The sequence below is a fragment of the Monodelphis domestica genome, chromosome 1 (assembly GCF_027887165.1).
Source record: "Monodelphis domestica isolate mMonDom1 chromosome 1, mMonDom1.pri, whole genome shotgun sequence".
In the NCBI taxonomy this organism is placed as follows: Eukaryota; Metazoa; Chordata; class Mammalia; order Didelphimorphia; family Didelphidae; genus Monodelphis; species Monodelphis domestica.
This window is the reverse complement of record NC_077227.1, coordinates 335,078,954-335,104,192: the sequence shown is the minus strand read 5'-3', so window position 1 is coordinate 335,104,192 and position 25,239 is coordinate 335,078,954. Positions and strand designations below refer to the sequence as shown.

The 25,239-nt window shown below is 33.7% G+C and overlaps 1 protein-coding gene across 2 annotated transcripts in view; it reads right to left on the bottom strand.

The window, feature by feature from the left end:
• Nucleotides 1-25,239, bottom strand: part of LOC100024614 (serpin A12-like) — a 277,260-nt gene that overhangs the window by 33,874 nt on the left and 218,147 nt on the right. Inside the window, exon 2 of one of the 2 annotated variants that reach the window (XM_056811322.1) lies at nucleotides 1,445-1,587. The gene's annotated coding sequence lies outside the window, so the exon portion shown is untranslated. Of the gene's footprint in view, nucleotides 1-1,444; nucleotides 1,705-25,239 lie in introns of those variants that run through there. The other variant, XM_016426581.2, reaches the window with a different exon arrangement.

Genomic DNA, 25,239 nt, shown 5'->3' with positions numbered 1-25,239 from the left:
CTCCCAATTCTCCCAAGACCAATTCTCATAATTAACTGCCACTTGGGGTTGATGGCCCTCCAGTTTTATCAAACACTTGGAAGAGCATAGGAGTTAAAAGAATAAACAATAGCTTAAACACTAGTTAGTTTTGACTGCCAGTCAATAGTGAGCTTGTGTCTCTTCACCTCAACCTCTCAATGGGCAGAAAGGAATCAAAATATATTTTGCATAGCAGTTCACTTTCACCTAGTATGCCATCAGCTTCCCACAGTCTATAACTCATTCCCTCTGCTATAAATCACTGATTCTGCTTCAATCACTTTAAAGATTTAGTGAAGGAGGGATGCTTCTTCATGCCACTACCAAAGTGGTATCATAGCTTCCTATCTTTTTTTCCCAGTCTCTTTCCAACAGTCGGTTTAATGCTATGAGCATATGGGCAAATATCTCTTTGACTGTCATAGTCACTGTCTTGTCAATCTCCATAGGAATGTAATCAGAAAATGAAGAAAGGGTTAAAGTTCTAAAGTCTCTTGAGAAAATAGGTGTACTTGTCACTAAAAGTCATTGAATCAAATTGGCCTTCAAGAACTGAGAAATGATGAAGACAGAACAATGACCCACATATTCCATGGGATATCTCCTTTCTAGGTGGATTAGGTCATCATTGCATAGGTCATGTTTGTATTAGATTTGGCTTAGTGATAGATCATAATTTCTCTAATGAAAAACCATTAAAATCTTTCAAAAATATTTCCCAATTTTCCACGGTCATTATTCAAAGATGCTTAGATCCTATGATTTTATGACTGAATCAGTGAGATGGGTACTGGAAATCCACTTTCATGTGGATTCCAATTCAGAGAGCTCAAGTTATTTTACTGGTTTAAGAATAAATTATAACTTAGAGGAATAAAATTGATAGCATAACTTGGGACTTTTCAAATCCATTTATCCAATAGGATTTTGTAGGACACTGAGTAGGAAATGTAATGTACTACATATTCTGTCAGTCTTCTGTTTCTCCCTCTCCTCTCTCTCCTCATCTCCTCACTCTGTATATGTTTACGTATACATACATATGTGTGTATGTATATATAATATCAATACATATAATTTGAAATGCTTTTTTCTCTAGAAATACATGGATTCATAAAATTTAAGCAGGTAAACCACTCATATTTTCTCTGCTATGAAATATTCCATAATAGCTATTTTCTCACTATAAAACTTTGGGAAATTTTATTTCTTTTTCCTTTCTGTGCACTGTGATTTGCCAATAAGTATTAACTTTAATTCTCTAAAGCTGAAATTTGAAGGAAGCTATTGCATCCTTGAAAAATGGGGACAGTCACTCCTCATACCTCATGCAAACATGTGCTTTGGATTCCAACACATTAAATAAGAGAAAAGTTAGCACCCACTTAAGAACAAACCCCAAATATTGTAAGCCCCTGCTTACCTTCTTTTTTCACTGGAAAAGATTTATCAAGGATGCTCCAGAGAGTTGCCAAAATATTTAGTGAGCACTTGATGAAAAGCTGGTAAGGTCCTGAGCAAGGAGTTTCGGGAGATCAATTTGACTCAAGGTGATAATCAAAATGGCTTAAATAAAAACAACAACATAATGCTAATAACAATAATAAAATCAATGAACCCAGTACTCCCTAAAGCCAAAAGTCATACACATCCTGAGAAGAACTGTCACGGATGAAGGAAATTCATAGCAGGTTTACTAATAGTCTTTAGGTGGGAGGCCAAGACAAACACCACTCCCTTAATGACAAGGTGAGTCAGCCCCATCACTCCACCCCAAAATTTGTATGTGGAAAAAAATGCCCTGTCTAGTTAACTGTAGAAAAGAGAGACACCTATATCATTCAACAACCTCCAAGATGTGTGTGTGTGTGTGTGTGTGTGTATGTGTGTGTGTGTGTGTGTGTGTGTGTGTGTGTATGTGTTGAAGATGAGCATTTGGGAAAGTAGAAGTGATAAAACCTATGAAATTAATTTGATCATTGTACTATCTACATCATTTCTGGATTCTCAAATGGTATTTTGGTCCAGATGGCTTTTACTTATTTATCTTTTGAAGGGATTATATGAATCTTATATTACCTACATAGTTTTATTAAGACAGTGCCTGTATTCCAAATAAATCAAGGTAAAAAATAAATAAATGAACTTCAAGACAAATAACATCCATGTAAGTTAGCCTGTGTATAACACCAATAGAAAAAAGCAGCAGCCAATGACCAAGACATGACATAGGAACATAACTGAATTTAAAACCTAGGGTGATGTGTGAATTGATGAAAAGTGAAGTAAGTAGGAGAAAAATTTATACAGTAACAATAATATTATAAAGATAATCAGTGCTGAAAGACTTAATAACTCTGATCAATATAATAGCTAACTATAAATCCAAAAGACTCATGGTATAACATGCTATCTCCCTTCTGATAGATATGGTCTCCAACTACACAATGGAGAATATTTGTTATCTTCTTTCCTTCCTTTTTTCTTTCTATCTTCATGCTTAATGTGGGAATTTGTCCTCTATTACTATAAATATTTATAATGGGTTCTGTTTTGCAAAGGATGGTGTAGAGAGAGATAGGAAAGTTGAGAATTTAGAACTGAAAATGAAATTTAAATTTAAATTTAAGAAGCAGCAGCTAATTATGATGACAAGTGAACCAAAATAATCAGTCAAATATATTGGCTCTTTTCCATTTCCAAACTATCCCTAAGGATGTTCATTAATGGGGTCACAATTACTTCAGGGAATTTCAGTAGAGTCCCCATATCAATTAATATTTTTGCCTATCAAGAACTGATACTTTTTTGAAATTACAAGGGTATGTTTGATTTGTTAGTCAACTTCACCAAAATTTTTATTCTGTCTGATTTCTTACATCTGCTTTTGTATTAGTTCATGTAATCTTTGATGTGTTTGTTTTTTTTTTTGTAAAATTATTTTTTTGAAGCTAGTTTCTGGAAGATAATAGCTAATTACAGTGTCATCTGGATAGTTACAGTAGAATCCGCTCCTTTACTCTAAGGCTTTCATTCAAGGCATTTCCATGGGTGAGCAGATCATGAATGGCCCTTAGATCTACTAACCAACTTCTCTACCACCTTGAGGAACAACCTGATAGCTCTTGGGAATGACAGAGAACATCTCATCATATCTGATGAGGTTCTAATAGATGAACATGGCAACCAATAATAACAGGAAATTATGCTAGCTCTATATGGGTGGAGCTATGTGTGGGTGAAATACAATAAGAGCAGTGCTTATGGAATATAGCTTCCAGTTGACTTTTTACTGATAGATGTTCTTTACTTTCTCAAAAAGCTGACACCCAATCCTAACTCTTAGTTAAATATATACATAAATACAACCACTATCAGGACTGACCACTGTTTGGAGAGAGAAGGGAATTTAAATTAAACTTCATCTCTGCCTTATATTTTGATAAATGTAATCTCTTTATTTATCAATTTTCTCATCTGTAAAATGATAGGAACTGGAGGTGAGGAAGAAGGGAAGAACTGGACTAGATGATTGCTAAGGTCTCTTCTGAGTCTTGCATTCTGATTCTTTGGCAAAATTGGCATTGTTCCCATAAGAAATCATAGTGAAGCACGAAAAGGTGTGGTTTGAGATATCTTCTAATTCAGCCTTCAAAGGGTTTTTTTTTTTAACAAAGGGTACCTCATTAAATATGCTGTTTATAACTTTAACTATATCTCTTAGGAACTGATACAACTGCCTCTTCCCAGTCCTTTCTCTGATCCTAGCTGGTGTGCTAACAAGCCCATGAATAACTCCTAAATTTTTTTCTGGATAATAATCTCAAGTCCCTATACTTGTCTGAGGGCAGGCACACTCAAAAGTGTGTGCTGGAGTAAATTGCATAAAAGGATTAAGTTGCTAACAGAGTTTGGTTTGGAAGGCAGTAAACAAAGAATATTTAGAATTGGAAAACTTAGAAATGATCTAGTTTGACATTAGGTCTTATGACTTTAATCATGTTACTTTTTCTTTGATTTTTTAAAAAATGGAATTTACCCTGATTACATAAAATATTTAGGGAGTTGGATAACTGTTTTGTTGTTGTTATTGTTTTAGCTTCCTTTATTATTTGACATTCTATTCTGTGATCCAACACATTTTATACTTTCTGGAGCTCTGAGGAATTCTGGCATAATAGTATATAAAAGTAGTGTGGGATGGTAACTAAACTGGAAGTTAGGATACCTTAGTTCTCCAGGGTTTCAGTCTCTGTTCCGTATTCTGACATAATGATGATTGCTTAACTTTTCTGGTCTGTAGCTTGCTAATATTTAAAATGAAAGTTTATCTAACTCAGCAGCAACAATTACAAAAATTCCATCTAAAATCACTCTAGACAATATAAAATATTTGGGAATCTATTTGCCAAGACAAATGCAGGAATTATATAAACACAATTAAAAAACACTTTTCACACAAATAAAATTAGATCTAAACAATTGGAGAAACATTAAGGGAAGGCCAAGATAATATCATAAAAATGAAAATCTTTTATATACTAATTTACTTATTCAGTGCCATACCTCTCAAACTAACAAAAAACTACCTCATAGAACTATATTATAACAAAATTCATCTGGAAGAACAAAAGGTCAAGAATATCAAGGGAACTAATAAAAAAATATGAAGGATGGTGGCCTAGCAGTGTCAGATATTAAACTGCATAATAAAGCAGTAATCATCAAAACAATCTGGTACTGGTTAAGAAATAGAAGTGTGGCGCAATGGAATCGACTAGGGGTAAATGACCTCAGCAATCTAGTATTTGATAAACCTAAAGATCCCAGCTTTTGATATAAGAACTCACTCTTTGATAAAAACTGCTGGGAAAATTGGAAAACAATATGGCAAAAATTAGGTTTAGATCAATATTTCGCACCCTATACCAATATAAGGTTTAAATGGGTATATGATTTAAACATAAAGAGTGATATTACAAGTAAATTAGGGGAACATAGAATAGTTTACCTCTCAGATTTATGGAGAAGGGAAGAATTTTTTTTTTTAATGACCAAGCTTGGTCTTTGAGATGATCTTTTTATTTTTTTTTTCACTTTAAACATTATTTTATTTGGTCATTTCCAAACATTATTCATTGGAAACAAAGATCATTTTCTTTTCCTCCCCCCCCCCCCTTTCCCACCACCTCTCCCATAGTCAACACACAATTCCACTGGTATCACATGTGTTCTTGGTTCGAACCCATTTCCATGTTGTTGGTATTTGCATTAGAGTGTTCATTTAGAGTCTCTCCTCAGTCATATCCCCTCCACCCCTATAGTCAAGCAGTTGCTTTTCATCGGTGTTTTTACTCCCACAGTTTATCCTCTGCTTGTGGATAGTGATTTTTAGATCCCTGCAGATTGTTCAGGGACATTGCATTGACACTAATGGAGAAGTCCATCACCTTCGATTGTACCACAATGTATCAGTCTCTGTGTATAATGTTTTCCTGGTTCTGCTCCTTTCACTCTGCATCACTTCTTGGAGGTTGTTCCAGTCTCCATGGAATTCCTCCACTTTATTATTCCTTTTTGCACAATAGTATTCCATCACCAACATATACCACAATTTGTTCAACCATTCCCCAATTGAAGGGAATCCCCTCATTTTCCAATTTTTGGCCACCACAAAGAGTGCAGCTATGAATATTCTTGAACAAGTCTTTTTACTTATTGTCTCTTTGGGGTACAAACCCAGCAGTGCTATAGCTGGATCAAAGGGCAGACAGTCTTTTATCACCCTTTGGGCATAGTTCCAAATTGCCCTCCAGAATGGTTGGATCAGTTCACAACTCCACCAGCAATGAATTAGTGTCCCTACTTTGCCACATCCCCTCCAGCATTCACTGCTTTCCTCTGCTGTCATGTTAGCCAATCTGCTAGGTTTGAGGTGATACCTCAGGGTTGTTTTGATTTGCATCTCTCTGATTATAAGAGATGTAGAACACTTTTTCATGTGCTTATTAATAGTTTTGATTTCTTTGTGGCAAAATTGGAACACTAATGCATTGCTGGTGGAGTTGTGAATTGATTCAACTTTTCTAGAGGGCAATTTGGAATTATGCCTAAAGGGTTTTAAAAGAATGCATACTTTTTGATCCAGCAATACCACTACTAGGTTTTTATCCCAAAGAGAGAAAAAAATTAGGAAAGGACTTGTTTGTACAAAAATATTTATAGCTATGATTTTGTGGTGGCAAAGAATGGCAACTAAAGCCTCATTTGGGGCATGGCTGAACAAAATGTGACATATGATGGTGATGGAATACTATTGTGCTATAAGAAATGATGAGCAGGACAATTTTGAAAAGAACTGGAAAGACCTATGTGATCTAATGTAGAGTGAAATGAGAAGAACCAGGAGAACATTATACACAGTAATTGAAATATTGTGGAACTATGAAATGGATAGAGTTTGATACTTATAGCAATACAATAATCCAGGACAATTCTGAGGGACTTATGAAAAAGAATGCTATCCATCTCTAAAGAAAGAACTGTTGGAGTATGAAAGAAGATGAAAACATATGATTTATAACTTATTTGGCTATAAGTTTGGGGATTTGGGTTTTATAAGACTTACAAAAATGAATAATATGGAAATGTGTTTTGAGTGATAACACATGCATAACTCAGATTAAATTGCTTGTCAATCCTGGGAGGTGAGAAGGAAGAAAGGAGTGGGACAACATGAATCATATAACTTTGGAGAAAAAAATAAATGAAGATTTATCATCCTTGCTCTGTCTTCCTGTCCCAGGGCTGTTGTAAGAATTAAATGATGTGACTGTGAAAGTAGCCTTACTCGCCACCCCCATGGAAAATGATGTACCATACCCACAGGTAGATTGATTTTCAGCAGTGATTTTCCAAGGTTCCAAATCTTCTCTTAAAGTTAAGGAAAAGAAAGAAAAGTCAAAGGTAAAAGAATGAAAAAAAAACTCATTGGGAAAGCAACTGAACTAGAAAAGAGACAAAGGAGTGATTATCATTAGACTACATGAAAGCTGCTAACCATAACAAAATAAAACCTAATATCATATTTCAAGAACTACCTAGATATTGTGAATTTTAGATTTTCTACATCCTGATTAGTTTTTAAAAACCTAACAAACAGGGAATGTATACACCCCTACTTAAGGATTACGTGTTGAGGAGGTATGGTCTATGACAGACATGTGCTAGCAAGTGACAAATAAGAAAAAAATGACAGACCCCCTAGGCTGTCCTAAGTCAAGCTTAAGCTACCATTGGCACATGTGAAATGCAGGAAGTGATGTAAAAAAGAGTCTATATATTCATTTTACTTCCTCTTGCAGGCCTCTTTTGGCAGAGATGTGGCTCTGGCTCTTTTTGGCAGTGGAGGCGTTGAGCTCTGAGTCTTTCTTTGGGTCTTTTGCAAAGACGTGGCTCTAGCTCTTTGTGCTAGGTGGTCTTTTGGTGTGTTGGCATGCCTGCAGTTCTTGTCTGGGTTTGGCGGTGAGCATCCTTGGTGAGGTGACTGGGAAAAGCTCAGTAATGTGGGTCAGGTGAGGTGTCTTCCCTGAGCTCTCTCAGAGTTTAGGCTGATTCCTTTTTTTTCCCCCTTTACCTTTCCAAAAACACTATCCTCTTAGGGGGCCCCTCATCTTGGAGTAGACCTCATGGCTGAGTTTTCTGAACTTCTCTTGGCTTAGACAAGACCTGAGAAATCTTGTACCCCTTTCCCTCTCTCTTCTTAATTCCTTCCCTCTATATTAATTAAACCACCATACAATTCCCAAACTGGCTTGAGCATTTTTATTGGGATTGAATTAAATCCCTGGCGACCATTAGTATAATATGTTAGTCAAAAAAACCCAAAATTTACCCCCTTTCAATATCTTAGAACCAGATGGCAAAGTAGGAACTGAAAGAATTCACCATCACTCACCTCCTTAAAGAAATATTCAAATGAAGTTTCTCAGGATTATTATAGCCAAAATTTAGAGCTCCAAGTTCATGAAGAAAGTAATATAAGCAGCCAAAATAAAAGAATTCATGTCCCATAGAGTCATAGTCAGGATCACACAAGATTTATCATCCACCAATATAAAATAATGGAGGGCTTAAAATATTATAGTCCACAAGAGATAAGATCTAGGATTATAACCAGTAAAATTGAGTAAAATCCCATAGGAGAAAATTGAATATTTAATGAAATAAAGTACTTCCAAGCATTCCTTATGAAAAAACCTGAGCTGAATAGAAAAGTTGACATTCTAATACAGGAAACCAGAGAAGCACAAAAAGGTAAACATGAGTAAGAAATCATAAGAGATGTAATAAGGTTTAATTGTTTATATTCTTATATGCAGAGGTGATAAATGCAACTCTTCAGAATTTTATTATCAGCAGTAGTCTTAGAGGAAGTCTAAAAGAGGGCATGGATGTGATTCTATTATGCTTGGATTATTTCAAAAGAAGCATCAGAGTGGAGCACAGGTATGCATTGGGAAAAGGGGAATGGAGAGGTAGAATGGAGAATATTATCTCATATAAATGGGACACTCAAGGAAGAATTTCTATAATAGAGGAGGCAGTGGGGGGAGCAAACAACACTTAAATATAAATCTCATATGACCTGATTCAAAGAGGAAAGAATAAAGATACACACTTAATTGCAGATAGAAATTTATTTTACCTAATGAAGAAGTAAAAGGAAAAAGAACTTAGAGAAAGAGAGGGATAAAAGAAGGAGGAAAGGTTAAAGATGAAAGGAAGCAGCTTTCAGAAACAAAAAAAGCTCTTAGAGGAAGACAAAAACAGAATGATAAATATAATAAAGGGAAACACATGGTCATAATCATGAATGTGAATGGGTTGAACTTATTTGTAAAATGGAAGATAATAGGAAAATGGATTAGAAACTAGAATCTAAAAATATGTAGTTTACATGAAAAATACTTGAAATAGAAATATGCACAGGGTTAAAACAAAAGCCTGGAGCAGAATATATTATGCTTCCACTGAAGTAATAATTTTAAAAAATGCAGGAGTATGTAGGTAGTATAGTATATAGGGCAAACTTTGGAGGATCTGGATTCAATTCCGACCACAGACACATTTTAGCCATGTGATGCTGGACAAGTCACTTAACCCCAATTGCCTAAGAAGATAAGGGTTTTAAAAAAGCAAAGATAGTAATCATGATTTCAGACAAAGTAAAAATAAAAATAGACCTAATCAAAAGAGATAAACCGAGAAACTATATTTTGTTAATTAAGTACTACAGAAAAAATTAACATAGATATTGAACAAATGTGCACCAAATAGCATATTTGCAAAGGAAATTGGCATGAATTTTTAAAGGAAATGTTAAATGAGTTAGAGCAGGAAATATATAATAAATCTAAAATATTGGGGGACCTCATTTTACCCCTTTCAGACTAAGTTAAATCTAATCATGAAATAATCAAGAAATAAGTTAAAGAGCCAAATAGAATTTTAGAAATATTAGATAACAGATTTCTGGAGAATATGATTAGAAAGGAGTACATTTATTTTGTAGCTATGTATCACACTTTTACATCTAAGGCATAAGAAGAGTACAAAAATGCAAAAAACCCATAGATATTAAATGAATCATTTTCTGATCATAGCATAATAAAAATTAAAATCAATAAAAGACTTTGGAAGTCTAGACTAAAAATCAATTAAAACTGATAACTTAATCCTAAAGAGTGGGTAGCTCAAACAATTAATCACAGAAGTAATTAATAATTTCATTAAAGACAATGACAACAATGGGAAAGTGTACCAAAAACTGTGAAATACAACCAAAGCATTATTTAGAGGAAAATTTAGATCTCCAAACACTCACATTAATAAAAGGAAGATCAGATCAATGAGTTGGGCATTCAATTAAATAAAATAGAAGATCAACAAATTAAATATAACCAATTAAATGTCAAAATGGTAATTTTGAAAATCAAAGAAAAGATGAGCAAGGTAGACAATTAAAAAAATCATTGAAAGACAACTTGGAACTTTTTGGTGGGGAATGGAGAAATTGACAAGATTTGGGCTATGTTAACTTAAAAAAAAAAGAAAACCAAATTGTCTGTATTAAAAATGAAAAAAAGTAAATTCACAGTCAATGGAAATTTAAAAAAACACTAAATTTTTAGGATTCATTTTGCCTTTCTCTCTCTATATATATATGCAAGTAAAATATTGTTTTAATGAAATGGATGAATATTTATAAAAATATGAATTTGTTGGGTTAACAGAATAGGAAATTTACTTTAAGAACTCTTTCTTAGAGTAACAAATTGAACAAGACACAGATGAATTCCATAAGGAAAAATGAACAGAACAAAATTAATTTACAATCAATTCCTGCCAAACATTTAAAGAACAATAAATTCCAAAATTTTATAAACTCTTTGAAAAAAAAAGATTAAAAACTGTTAAAAAAAAGTCACATCAAATTCATTCTATCCACAACTATAGTCTTGATAATTAAACCCGAGGGAGTCAGAACAGAGAAAGAAAACTAAATCAACACTTTCACAATAAATTGTGAATGCAAAGAATTTGAAAAAAAAATCATTAACAAAGAGAATGTAACACTATATCTCAAAGATCACAAACCATGAACAGGCTCAATTTATAGCTGAAACATAGGACTGTTTCAATATTAGGAAAACTATAAGCATAATCAATCACGTTGACAACAGAAACAACACAAACCCATATGATTATTTCAGACTACACAGAAAAAACTTTTGACAAAATACAATACCAATTCCTGTTTAATGGAAATGTTACAGAAAAAACAATTCAAGGGGAAAAAAAACACAGGAATAAGTAGAGTTTACTTTAAAATGTTGAGTAGTGGAGGTAGTTAATTAGCTTGATGGATTGAGAGCCAGGGCTAGAGTTGGGAGGTCTTATGTTCAAATCTGGCCTCAGACACTTCCTAGCTGTATGACCCTGGGCAAGTCACTTAACCCCTCTAGGGACCACCCATCTCTATCCCTGGCTCTCAATTCACTAAGCACCCAGCTGTTCTGAAAAAGTCAAGAATTGTCTACAATGGGCATAAGCTGGAAGCCTTTTCCAATGAGATAAGGGATGAACCAAGGATTTCCTTTATCACCATCGCTATTCAATATTGTACTAGAAATGCTAAAACTACATTGATATGACAATAAAAAAATATCAAAGGAATAAGCAAAGGGAATGAGGAAACACAATTAGAATTTTTTTGCAGATGATATGATGGTTTCAAGACCCCTAGACAGTCAACTAAAAAACTAACAGAGACAAATAACAATTTAAGCAAAGTTGCAAGATGTTAAAAAAAAATACAAATTACCAGAATTCCTATTACAAACAAAATCCAACAGGAAAAGTTAGAAAGAAAAATTTCATTTAAAATTAACTATAGATAGTATAAAATATTTGGAGTCTACCTGCCAAGACACACATAGAAAACATATGAACACAACTATAAAATACCCTTCATTTAAATATAGTTCTAAATAATAGGGAAAATACTAATTGCTCATTAGTCAGTTGAGCCAAAATAACAAAAAATTATTTCTACCTAAATTAATTTACTTATTCAATTACTTACCAATCAAATTACTAAACAATTACTTTATAAAATTAGAAAAGGGGGGTAGGAGGTAGGGTTATCTTTGTAGCAACATCTTCTGATTAAGATTTTATTTCTTTAATAGATAGGGAATTGAATCAATTTTATAAGAATAAGAACCATCCCCAAATGATAGATCTTCAAGGACAGAAATAGATATTTTTCAGAGAAAGAAATCTAATTTATTACTATCCATATTGTTATAGTTAATAATAGGGAATATGTTGAGCCCCAAAGTATTATTGATAAGCTGTTATACGTAATTAAATTTGTCAGAGATAACCTATTTGCAGGTGGTGCAGGCCAGAAGCAGTTTAATCCAATCCTAATTTATTATGATAGGAAAACAGGAGGTAGGAAATGGATAGGAATAAGACAGGGAATCTCTTAACCTAACACTAAGATTTCTAAATACCCCCCCCCCCAACTGACTTCTTTCTTTGCAGCTTCTTTGTGTCCACCAAGTGGACCTTCTTAAACTATTCTCAATTATCTTATAATATTTTCTATCTAACTAAACCTATTCTCACTTATAAAATCTTCTTTAACCTTCTTCAATGAATACAAATGATCAAACTGTTAGAATAACTGTCAGAATCTCCTAGTTGAGAGAAACTGACTCTGGGTCTTCTTCCAAGTCAGAGAGAGTGGACAGAGCCTCAAAAAACTGGGGAGGAAACACTCCTCAGTGAATAACATTCTTTTTCAATTCTCAAATAATATATAATCTTCTATTAACTCCAATTGCCACCAAATGTCAGAGAAAGAGAGCTCAAAACAGCTACCCCTGTTCCCTGAGAACCTGGAGCCCAGAATTCTCTCCTCACTGAGTTTTTATCCTTTTTCCTTAAAGGGCCAGAAGCAAGCTCTCTCTGTTCCTCCCTCTTAAAGGAGACAGCATAAAAGTCACAAAACCCATTCTCTGACCTAAAAACTCCTGCTCCTAATGAGAGAGGGTAAACTGAGTAAAATCCTTATCACAACATTATGGAAAAAAATTCCAAATAATTAATCATTAGAGAAATGTAAATTAAAGTAGCTCCGTGGTACCGCCTCATACCCATCAATTATTATGACATAAAAAGGAAAATAAGAAATTTGGGGGGGTGTGTGAAAGTAGGTACACTAATAACTATTGACAATAGCTGTGAACTAGTCCAATGATGATGGGAAATAATTTAGAACTATGCCAAAAAAGCAATTAAACTGTCCACTGCCGTTGATCCAGCAGAACTGCTACTAGCTCTATAGCCCAAAGAGATCAAAGAAAGAAGAAAAGAACCCATATTTACAAAAATATTTGTAACAGCTCTTTTTATAGTGGTAATGGATTGAAAATGAGAGGATACCCATCAATTGAAGAATGACTAAACATATTATGGTACATGAATATGATGGAATACAATTGTAAGAAATTCTGAAGGGGATGATTTCAGAAAAAAAAAACAACTGGGAAGACATATGAAACGATAAAGTGATAAAACCTGAAACAGTTCATACAGTAATGACAATATTGTAAAGAAAATGAACGTTGAAAGATCTAGTAATTGATCAATACATTGAGCAACCACAATTTCAAAGGATTCATGATGAAACATGGAGAGTAAACTGATGTACTCAAAGTGTAGATTGAAGTATACTCCTTCCTCTGGCTTTCTATCCCTCCCTCCTTCCCTCCTTCCTTCCTTCTCTCTTTCTGCTTTAGAAAGAAAATCAATTGTTAGAATTTCATATGCAACTTCATAATGAGACAGAGATTGACAATTGCTTCAAATCAGGACATAATTTATTTATTTTTGGATTGATTGTCTATATTTAAGGAAGTTTTAATAAAGCAGATGAAAATTTTTATAAAGATAATTTTACTGATTAATTTTCCTTATGTTTATTTGTCATAAAGCTTTTCCCTCTCCTTTTCTTTTTCTAAAATTTTAATGGGTCAGGGTCAGGGGAGATGAACAACAGTGATTCCCCCCCCAAAAAAAGAGGACTATTGCAATATTTTAGAACTTACATGAAAACTGATGGAAGGAACTCAAAAGAAAGTCCAGAGATGTAGGATAGGTTTGAAATTAATGTGTAGAATTTATTATATACTTTGAAAAAAGTAAATGTATGACATGGATATTTATCTTGTTAAATGCAGTCATCAGAAGGGGCTACCGTCACCCCACTGACCTCATGACTGGAGTAGGTTTTGTGTCATCTTTGGAAATTTACCAATCTTGAAGAGCTTTTTTAATCCCACCACTCCTCCCAGGTGCCACTCAATCACATCAAGAGCCTTTGATCTCAACAAATGTTAGTCAGTCCTTGAAGTTCATTTAAACCTGTTCCTTCCATTTTAGTGTGGGTGCTCTGACACTCACCTGGTGTTGTGGGGTGACCTGAAGCTACAGTTCCTCTAGCCTTCATTAAAGATCATTGTGCTACTATGATAATCGATTTTATTTTCAGGATGACAAACTCTTCATAGATCCTCTTCTTACTGTGTTCTGCTTTGTCCATTAAAAAGAGCATTTCTATGCACAATTTAATTTTTAAAAGAAAAGCTATGGCCTATGATTAAAACCATATTCAGAAAGATTTGCCCACTAAAGTTGCTTTTAATATGCAGTGTGATGTGTGAGATAAAAATGAGCACAAGTGCCCCACTCACTCAAATAAACAAAACCTGGAGTCAGAAGAAGTAAAAAGTGGCAGTTGCTTATTCCCTTCATGAAAAAGAGCACTTCAATGATGGGCTAAGAAGGGCAGCAAGCAGGCAATATATACAAGTGCCCAACACAGGGTTCTTCCCTCCTCCAGTTATTCCCCCCACCCTCACTGGGCCTTGACCCATAATCCAAAACACCTGTGCTTCCAATCCAGTTCAGGTGAGGTAAGGGAAGCAATTGAGTTGTTTATTGCCCTTTCTGTCATTCATCAGTATCACTTCCAATCTTAGCCCAGAGTCCTCATTCAACAAAAGGTAACAAACTAGCCTTTGTAAGCTGAATGCTCATCTTGAGAGCAGCACACTTAAATCTGTCTCACAGTGATATATAGTTTCATGATGAATTAAAATGATATGTTAACTATAAGTTTATACATCAACTTAATGTCAAATTATGCAAAAAAGTGATTGTGACAAAAGGACATAATGCATATTAAATTTTTTAAATGTAAAAAGTTCTAAGGGTTATGTTATGCCAATGAATTTAATTATATAACTTTATCCCTGTTAACTTGCATGGACTATTTTGTTAAAAATTATTTTTGTTGCAGTTGTTGGTTTATTTGGTTGAGTTTGGTAAGATTTGGCTTTTGTGTAGAAGCATCAGTTACAGATAGAAATGAAGAGACAGTTGCAAGATCAGAGTGGCTTCCAAATCCCAGAGAAATTGAAGCAAATACCATGGAGAGCTGCCAGAAAATTTCTGAGACTATAAAAATCAGGTTTACTTTCTGTTTTGGGGGCCTCCTTGTTTTTCTGAGTAGAAAGGGTAAAGTAAGTTACTTTCCTGAGGTCGAAAAAGGAGGCTTATTGATTCTAGTTAAAAAAGAATTAGCCTATTGGAATTATGCCCAAAGAGCTTTAAAAGACTGCATGTCTTTTGATCTAGAAATACCACTACTAAGTTTGTACCCCAAAAAGATAAAAATGTTTGTACAAAAATATTTATAGCCATGCTATTTGTGCTGGCAAAAAAAAAATTGGAAAATGAGGGGTTGTCCCTTGATTGGGAAACAGCTGAACAAATTGTGGTATATGATGGTGATGGTATACTATTGTGCTAGAAGGAATGATGAACTACTTGCTTTCTATATAAATTGAAAAGATCTCCATGAAATGATGCAGAGTGAAATGAACAGAACCAACAGAACATTGTACACAGTAACTAAACCATTGTGGGATGATCAAAGGTAATAGACTTTGCTACTAATAACAATGCATTGATCCAGGATAATCCTGAGAGACTTGTGAGAAAGGATGCTATCTGCATCCAGAGAAAGAACTGTGGGAGTAGAAATGCAGAAGAAAACCAAATGATTTATCACTTGTTTATATGGGTATATGACTTGGCATTGGGGTTTTTAAAAATTACTCTATTTCAAAAACAAATAATATGGAAATAAGTTTTGAGTGATAATACATGCATAACCCAGTAGAATTGCTAGTCAGTTACAGGAGAGGGTAGGTAACTGGGGAGGGAGAGAACACAAAACATGTAAACATGGGAAAATACTTTTAAAAAAATAAATAAAATTTAAAAAATTAAATATAAATAAATAAAAAGAAGTAGCTTACCCCCTTCTTGAATATTTAATCAAGACTAGCCTAGAATACCTTCAAGGTACATTCAGCTGTGTTGTTATATAGGCATGCTTATTCAATTTCCAACCATTTCTTCTCTAAATACATTGAGTAGCACACTTGTACCTCATCCAGATGTCAAGGTGACAAGATGATGTGTCAAGAACATGAGCTATTGAAAGATATGGCCATGAAGTTCTTAGACGATTAAAATTTAGATAAAACAATGTATAGTCACATGAAAAAATGCTCCAAAACACTATTGAATAGAGAAATGCAAATTAAGACACAACTCACACCATTCAGATTGCCTAATCTGACCAAAAAAGGAAAATGACAAATGTTGGAGGGAATGTGGGGAAACTGGGCTATTAATACACTGTTGGTAGAACTGGGAATTGATGTTACCATTCTGGAGAGCAATATGGAACTACATTTAAAGGACCATAAAACTGTGTATACCCTTTTACCCAACAGTACCATTACTGGGTCTGTATCACAGATCAGAGATAAAAGAAAAGGCCCTACTTGTACAAAAATATTTTTTGCAGCCCTTTTTGTGGTGGCAAAGAATTATAAAAGGAAAGGATGTCCATCAGTTGGGGAATGGCTGAAGAAGTTGTGGTATATGGTTTTAATGACATACTATTATGCTATAAGAAATGATGAACAGGATGAGTTCAGAAAAACCTGGAAAGATTTATATGAAGTGATGCAAAGTGAAGTGAGCAGAACCAGTAGTATACTGTATATGATAACAGAAATATTGTATGATGATCAACTGTGAAGGACTAAATTATTATCAGCAATGCAGGTTCTAAGAGAACCCCAAATGCTTTCCACAGCCAAAGGATGAACTGTTGGAGTCTAGCTGCAGATCAATATTTGCCATTTTCCCCTTTATTTCCTCCATTGATTTTAAAAAATTATTTCATATAGGAATATGGAAGTATGTATTGAATGACAGTACTAGTATAACTACATCAGATTATTTGCCTTCTGAGGGAGTGGGAGAGGAAGGAAGAGAGAGAATCTAAATCATGAAATGTCAGATAATTATTAAAAAATTATTTTTACATGTAATTAAAAACATTTAAGTTAAAGACTTAAAAAAAGAGAAAGATATAGCCATGAACTCACAAATTCTGGCCTGTCTTTACAAGGTGGACCTACTTCAAGTTGAGCCCCAAAGATACACTTTGGATATGACAGTAGAACAGTTTAGCTATGATCAGAGAGATCTATCACCAAATGATTGACTGCTAGATTGAGAGATTTTTTGACCACATAAACTCATGAGAATTATTTACTAAGGAATTATAGGACTGTGATTTATATCAGTGGTGACCCTGCATGATAGGCAAAACACTTTGGTATCTAGGAGGATCAATAAGATATTATATTTGTTGTTCTCAGGGAGTTTATTATCTTGTGGAAAGAAATAAATAATGAATGAATAAATGTGATAAATATAAATAATATAAATAAATGTGAATTCATAGATAAAATAAATAATAAATTAATAAATAAAATGTGAATTGGAATATGAAATAAAATGATCCAGGCTCTTATTTTACTGAGATGATGGAAACTATTTTACATGTGAATTGCTTCAACTCCACTTTTCTATTCCTCTCATTGAGTAACCACTGCTAAAGAATTAATCAACTCAAAGTCAACTTAAGATGATATGTATTTTTTTTCATAATTAGGCTGATTCTCAGGTGAGAGATACACAGTCCTTTATGGAGACCATATTCAAAGTTTTAGAGAACCTAGTAACATATCTGTATCACAATGATCCATCGGAGAACTTTTATGAATGTCCTTTCCAGTTTCAAAAGGAGAGGTGACATGTCTCCTTTTGAAAGCTAACTTCCTGTATATCATTTAACTTCATTAAATCATATCAGAAGGCAATCACTTGAGGTTACAGTGGATAAATTCAATAGCACATACTTGTTATCATCCTTTACTTTGCTTGATGAAGTGCTCTGTAAGTTCCAAACATACCTCAAAAGTTTTTTAAAACCTCTTTATCATGTTTAGAATAGTTATTGATCTTATGCTTCCTTTCTTTTGTGTCAATTAAGTGTTAATTCTGTGATAACCTTCTAAAGTAGGAGAGCCATGCATTTTGTTAATTGTACAGGTTTGCTAAGTTATTTTCCAAATGTTTTATGATCCTTTTTAGATTTCTAAAAAATATACATAAACACTACTCATATAGTAAATGCTTTGAATGTGATCTCATTCACTTTGATTTCAGGATTCAATAAATCTTTGAACAGATTCAACCATAGTCTCTCTGATATCTTTCTTTTTAATTAAAAAAAGGTTATACCCTTACTTTCCATCTTACAATCAGTACTGTGTATTGATTTGAAGGCAGAAGATTGGTAAGAGCTAGGCAATGGGGGTGAAGTGACTTGAAGAACTAGGTAGAGAGTGTCTGAGGACAGATTTGAACCCAGATTCTTCCATATCTAGGTGTGGCTTTCAATCCACTGAGCCACCTAGTTGTCCCACTCCCTAATGTCTTCATTCCCGATTTATCATAATTGAAGAAGTCTGAAGTACTTGTAGGCATAACCTTTTCTCTATTGATTCAATGTGACATTGTGGCCCAATTGGTTTTATTCTCTAATGCTCTGCTTATTCATCTCATGGAGATCTTTTCTTCAAGGTATACCACTTAACTATCCTTTTCATTTTTATGGGTAATATACGCTATTTCCTCCTACTTTCTGAAAATAAAGTCGTTTATTGTGAACTTAATAAACATTTAACATCAACAAACTTCAACATTTTAAAAGTCAAAGAATAAAAAGAATAAAAACAGGGATTGACCTGAAATCGTGGACTTCTTTTATGTTAAATTTCTTTATTTTTCCTCGTTACATACAACTTTTTAAAAAGCCAGATTTAGCACTAAAGTTGCAACACTGCCCTGTTTGCCTTGTGTACTACACTCCATTTCTCCACTAACTTCCTTTCACTGCAATAAAAATCATCCTCTGTAACAAGAGTATAGTTAAGCAAAGTAATTTCACACACTGATTGTATCTGAAAAAATATCCCATTCTAAGTTCCTGTTCACCATTGATACTAAGAGTTATAAATCATTAATCATTGCTAGTTTCCTAGAACTGTTATTGGTTGTTGTATTGATCATATTTTAAAAAAATTATTTAGAATATTTTCCCATGGTTACATGATTCAAGACTTCATCCCCATACCCCACTCTCTCCTCCCCCTTCCAAAGCCAACAAGCAGTTCTACTGGGTTATACATGTATCAATGTTCAAAACATATTTCCATGTTATTCATATTTGTAGTAGAGTGATCTTTTAACATATTGATCATAGTTCTAAGATTTTTCACAGTCCTTTTTCTTTGCAATGCAGCATTGCATGTTATTTCTGCTAATTGAATTCTATAACATATCATATAGGTAATCCCAGGTTTTTTTTTAACGTGTTCCCCTTCTCATTTCTTAGAGTATAATAATACTCTATCACATTCATATTTCCTTTTTTAAAACATATTAATTTGTTATATTAAAATATAAATCTTTTGTTACTTGAAAAAATGTGTGTGTGTGGTATAAATCTAAGTTTAGTAACTTCTGGTGTATAGTTTGAAACTCCTATATGGAATGGTAGGATCACTTCAAAGCTCAACCAGTGTGTACATTTCTTTACACAGCCACTACAGCAATGAACATTTTCTTTTTTTCATCATCAGATAGCTAACCTAAGGTATGGGAGGGAAAATCTCAGAACTGTTTTAATTTGCATTTATATTTAATTAGTAGTGATATGAGTCTTATTTTCAAAAGATTATTGATAACTCACCTTTCTTCTTTTGAGAACTGCCAGTTTATTGACTATTTAATTTATTGGGGAAAAAGTCTTATTCTTATTTATTCATGTCATTTATATATCTTTCATATATCATATGTTTCAGAGAAAGTTGACATAAGGCTCTTATTCTAGTAAACTGCTTTCCTTTTAGAACCAAATGGAGAAAAGCATAAATATTTTTTTGTCCACAATGCACAAAAATTAATTCCATAAAGGATCTTTGAAGCAGACTTTAAAAAACTGAAACTAAATAACTTAATCCTAAAAAATGGACAAATCAAAGAAAAGTCATCAGAGTGATCAATGATTTAATTTAGGATGTTGACAAAAATGAGAAAACCACACTTTGTGGGATGTAGCCTATTAAATTTTTTATGGTTGGACTTGGATGTTAAACTGGTGGTCACCAGGGATTTAATTTCTAAATCCCCAAATGAATTACTAAAGTAAAATGGAATTTATGGTAGTTTATTTTACAACAGAGGGAAGATATTAAGGAAAGAGAGAGAGAGAGAGAGAGAGAGAGAGAGAGAGAGAGAGAGAGAGAGAGAGAGAGAGAGAGAGAGAGAGAGAGAGAGAGAGAGAGAGAGAAAACTCTGGCTTCCTCTGAACCAAGTAGAAATTCTAAGGCCCTAATCAGGGAAAGGAGTCTCAAGACCATGGACCTTTCTCGGAGGCTTATACCTCCAAGGGAAACTAAGGAAATTAAGTCAGCCTTTCACTCACCACCATGACCGTCTAAAAGGAAAACAGTCTGAGGTCTCTTGCAGGAGCTCTTCCACAGTTCCACAACCAAGTCAGAGAGTCTGTCTTCCAGTCTCTCCTCAAATGTCTGTCTTCTAGTCTCTCCTCGGAGTGACCCTTCTTTACTCCAATACTGAGAAACTGATCCTCCAGTCCAACTCCAAGTCAGAGTTCTTCTATCTATATCTCTACTGGCCTCTGTGGTCCTTTATTTAAAGATCCTTTTCTATTGTGTCACCTCCCCTAAATTTCACATCTTGGAATCCTCTCCAGGATTGCTCACTCTTTAGTTCACACCTTTTTTGGTTAGATTATACCTTTTTTGTTTATATCACACCATTTGTAGTTAGTTCACACCTTTAGTAGTTAGTTCACACCTTTAGTCGTTAGTTTGCACCTTTAGTGGTTAGTTACTTTTTCTTAGATTAAAATAAGTAGATCTACTTCAAATACTGAGTTAACACTTTTAAAGATTAAAATCTAAAAATAGATAGGGGATTACAATTCAACCTTCTCAATAAAGGAAGAGCTAAGTACCTTCATTGTTATAATCAGGGGATTACAAACTAGAAAATAGTTACAAAGACTATTAAAGGATAAATGCAGTTTTCCTTAAAATTCTAAGTAGAATCTCTTTAAACCCAAAGCAAACATTGTCTGCAATGGGGAAAAAACTAGAAGCCTTTCCAATAAGATCAAGGGTGAAGCACAGATGCCCACTATCACCATTATTCTTCAGTATCATCATATAAGAAATGCTAACTACATCATAAAGACAACAAAAAAGTCTTGAAGGAATGAGCATAGGCAATGAGGAAACAAAACTATCACTTTTTGCAAATGATATGATGCCTTACTTAGAGAACATTAGAGAGTCAACTAAAAAACTAATAGAAACAATAACTTCAACAAAGACGAAGAATATAAAATAAACCTATATAAATCATCAATAATTTAAGTATATTACCAATAAAACCCAGAAGTAAGAGATATGGCGAGAAATTCCATTTAAAATAACGACAGACACTATGAAATACTTGGGACTCTCCTTGTCAATAGGAATAATATAAACACAATTACAAACACTCCTTGACTAAATAAAGACAGATATAAATAATGGGGAAAATATTAATTGTTCATTGGTAGACCAAAAAAATATAATCAAAGAAAACTATAATAAAAATGCTACTTAAATTAATTTACTTAATCAGTGTCATACCAATAAAATCACCAAAGAATCAATTTATAGTTACAAAAAATCAAAAGAACATTCATTTGAGGCAACAAAAGGTCAATAAGTTCAAGAGAATCAATAAAAAAAGAGTGAGGCAAAAAAAGGGGCTTAACAGTATCATATCTCAAAATTTTACAATACAAAGTTGTAATTGTCACTACAAGTTTGTACTGGGTAAGAAATAGAAGGCAGTTGGGTAGTACAGTAGATATAGAATTCTGTCTCCAGAGTCAAGAAGACATCTTCTTGAGTTCAAATTTGCCCTCATCTTTGATCTGTAAAAGGAAACGGCAAACCATTCTAGTTATCTTTGCCAAAAAAACCTCTAATGGGGTCATAAGAATTAGACATGACTGAAGAAAAATAACAACAAAAAGAAACAGCATGGTTGATCAGTGGAACAGATTAATATACAACACACCACCAAAAATGAGCATGCTAATCCAATGTTTATTAAACCCGGAGTTCCCAGTTATTGGGTCAAGAACATACTATTGAAAAAACTCTCTGGGGAAACTGGAAAGTGGTTTGGTAGTTGCTTTATTTTTTTTAAAAAACTCTTACCTTTTGTCTTAGTATCAATTTTAAGACAGAAGTGTGGCAAGAGCTAGGCAATTGAGATTTAGCAACTTGTCCAGGATCACACAGCTAGGAAGTATCAGAGAAGTTTTGAGACCAAGTCCTCCTAACTCCTAGCCTGATGGTCTATGCACTGTGCTGTCTAGCTTTCCTTTGTCAATTACTTTAAAGAATTAGACATAACTATTCTAGACTTCATGTGGAGGAGCAAAAAAGTCAATAATTGCAATACAATTTTTAAATGGGCAGGGTTCCTAGTAGAACCAGATATAAAAATATAGTTCAAAGTATTCATTATTTAAACTATTTGACATTAGTTAAAAAAAATTGATGAGTGAAACATCTTACGTATGCAAGTTCCAGATGCAATTGAAAACAGTTGCTTAGAGCTGATAAATCCAAGGCCATATATTCCTGAACTAAGTATTTGCTATTTGCCAAAATCTACTGGAAAAATTGGAAAGAAATCTGGAAAAATTAGGTTGAAATCAGTATCTCAAATCAAACAATACAATAGATTCCTAATGAATAAATGATACAGATATAAAAGGTCACATCATCATCAAATTAGAGGAGCAATGAAGATAACTTTCATGACCACAGAGAGAATTCTTGACCAGACAAGGATATAGAGGACTGCAGGAGTTAAAATGAATCATTTTGAATACATAAAATTGGGAAAGTTCTCCATAAACAAAAATAATGCAATTGGGATTAGAAATTAAATTATAAAGTTATCTTTTTGACTACAATGTAAACACCTTGAATGTAGCAACTGTCTTGCTTTTGTATTTGCATTTCCAGCATCCATGTCCAGACATTCCATGTCGCTACTAACTAAAACCAAAATTATAAATAATTAAATATATATATATATATATACATACATATATATAAATGAACACCACATTCTATGAATTTTGTATGGTGTTTGAAAAATTAGGGACATTAAAGATTTCAGAATACTTCCCATTTCTTATGTTCTTAGGTCATTTCATTTTTATACTCCTAAATATTGTGACGAGAAATGCTACCTTCAAAACATTTGAAGCTAAAATTCAGGAAAACATACAAAGCCAATTGGATAAATACTTCTCACAGGGACAAATGGAAAATACTGACCCTACCCAAAACATATCTGACCCTTACAAATCTGTTTCTGAACCTCTAGATAGGAAATTCCTTCCCCCAAAATAGAGATGGAAAACACCTCTCTTAAAGCTCAGCTACTGGACTGCTTCTCTCGTGGTCTGCAAATCTTGGCTGAACTTACTTCCCAAGACCCTTCTCCTGAAATTCCAGCTTCTGAAATCCCAGTTTCTCCTGTTCCTTCTCCTACCCAAAAACCAATTCCAGCCCCAAGAAAATGTCGTCCTTCTAAATAAACTCTTTCTAGTCAAACTGACTCACAGGTACCAAATTCAACTAGGGTTTTTTTTCCCCTCTAAGTGAAGTACCTGAAATAGGACACAAAGGGGATGTGGTGACTCTAAGGCACAAAATACCATTTAATCCCCAATAAATAAATAAATTCACACAAAATTGTTCCCACATATGAACAAGATCCCTTTATGGTAACAAAAAAGATGACAGACATTTTTTCAGTATAATCTGTCTTACAGAGACGTTGAAAACTTGCTCTGGGCCCTTTTAACTGAACATGAGAAAAATAAAATAATTTCTCATGTCAATAAAGTCCAGGGGCACCATGCAGCACACTGACTATCTCAGGATCCTGAATGGGATTATAACAACTCTGAGGATTATTTACAACTATATCGTTGTAGGGAGGCCATTCTAACTGCTATGACAGAGTGTGCTGACAGCATGGATAAATGGACGGAATTTGAAAAAATTAGTCAAAATGAGGGAGAGACACCCTCCAGATTCATGAACAGAATAATTGAGTTTGGGGGTCTATATCTAGATTTTGACCTTTCTAAAGAAAATTGCATATACAAATTAGAAGACACTTTGTCAATAACTCTTGCAAAGTGATCAGGGATTATTTTAGAACTCATTGCCCAAGGTGGCCTGAAATGGATCTTGATGAATTAAGAAAAACTGCTCTATATGTTTCAAAGGGAAAGAACAAAAAAAGAGGAAGCGACTAATGATCTCATAGAGAAAATGAAGAAACAATTGAAATATTTAACAGATAAAATTGCTAAACTTGAAGAAGGGTATGATACTCAAGCAATGGCACTTGCCTCTCTCCAAGAATCTAATATATAGATCCATTACCTGCCAATTCTGTGAGAAGGCCACAGAATGATAGAGTGTAGAAATTTATTCAAGGAAATCAGAAATAATATACAGTTTTAATAACTACAGAAATAATAATTATAGAAATAACTATAATAATGATAATAGAAACCACTACTTTAGGAATGATAACTATAGGAATAGAAATTGGGAAAATGATAACTTAAACCAAATGACTCCACAAAAATATAACTTAAGTGAAACTCATCCAAGAAATAGTAAGGGTGCTACTACCCCTCCACATGGGGCAGAAGGTGGTGCCCCTTAGGTTCTATTATTTTTGTAGATATTAACCCTTTTCAGTTTTGTCTCCCCTCAAAATAGTAGCAAAGAAGAAGGAAGATTGAAGAAGAAATGGATTTTTGAATACAGTACCCCTGTGATTATGAAATATACACATTTTTAACATTTTTGTTTTTCTTCCCTATTGATGAATGTGTACTATTTTGTTGCATTTTACTTGTGCCATACAGTATTTGATTTTTTTCTTCTCTCATTTTTTTTTGCATTTGAAGCACATGTCACTTCTATTGAGACTGATTGAATGTATCCTATCACATGCATT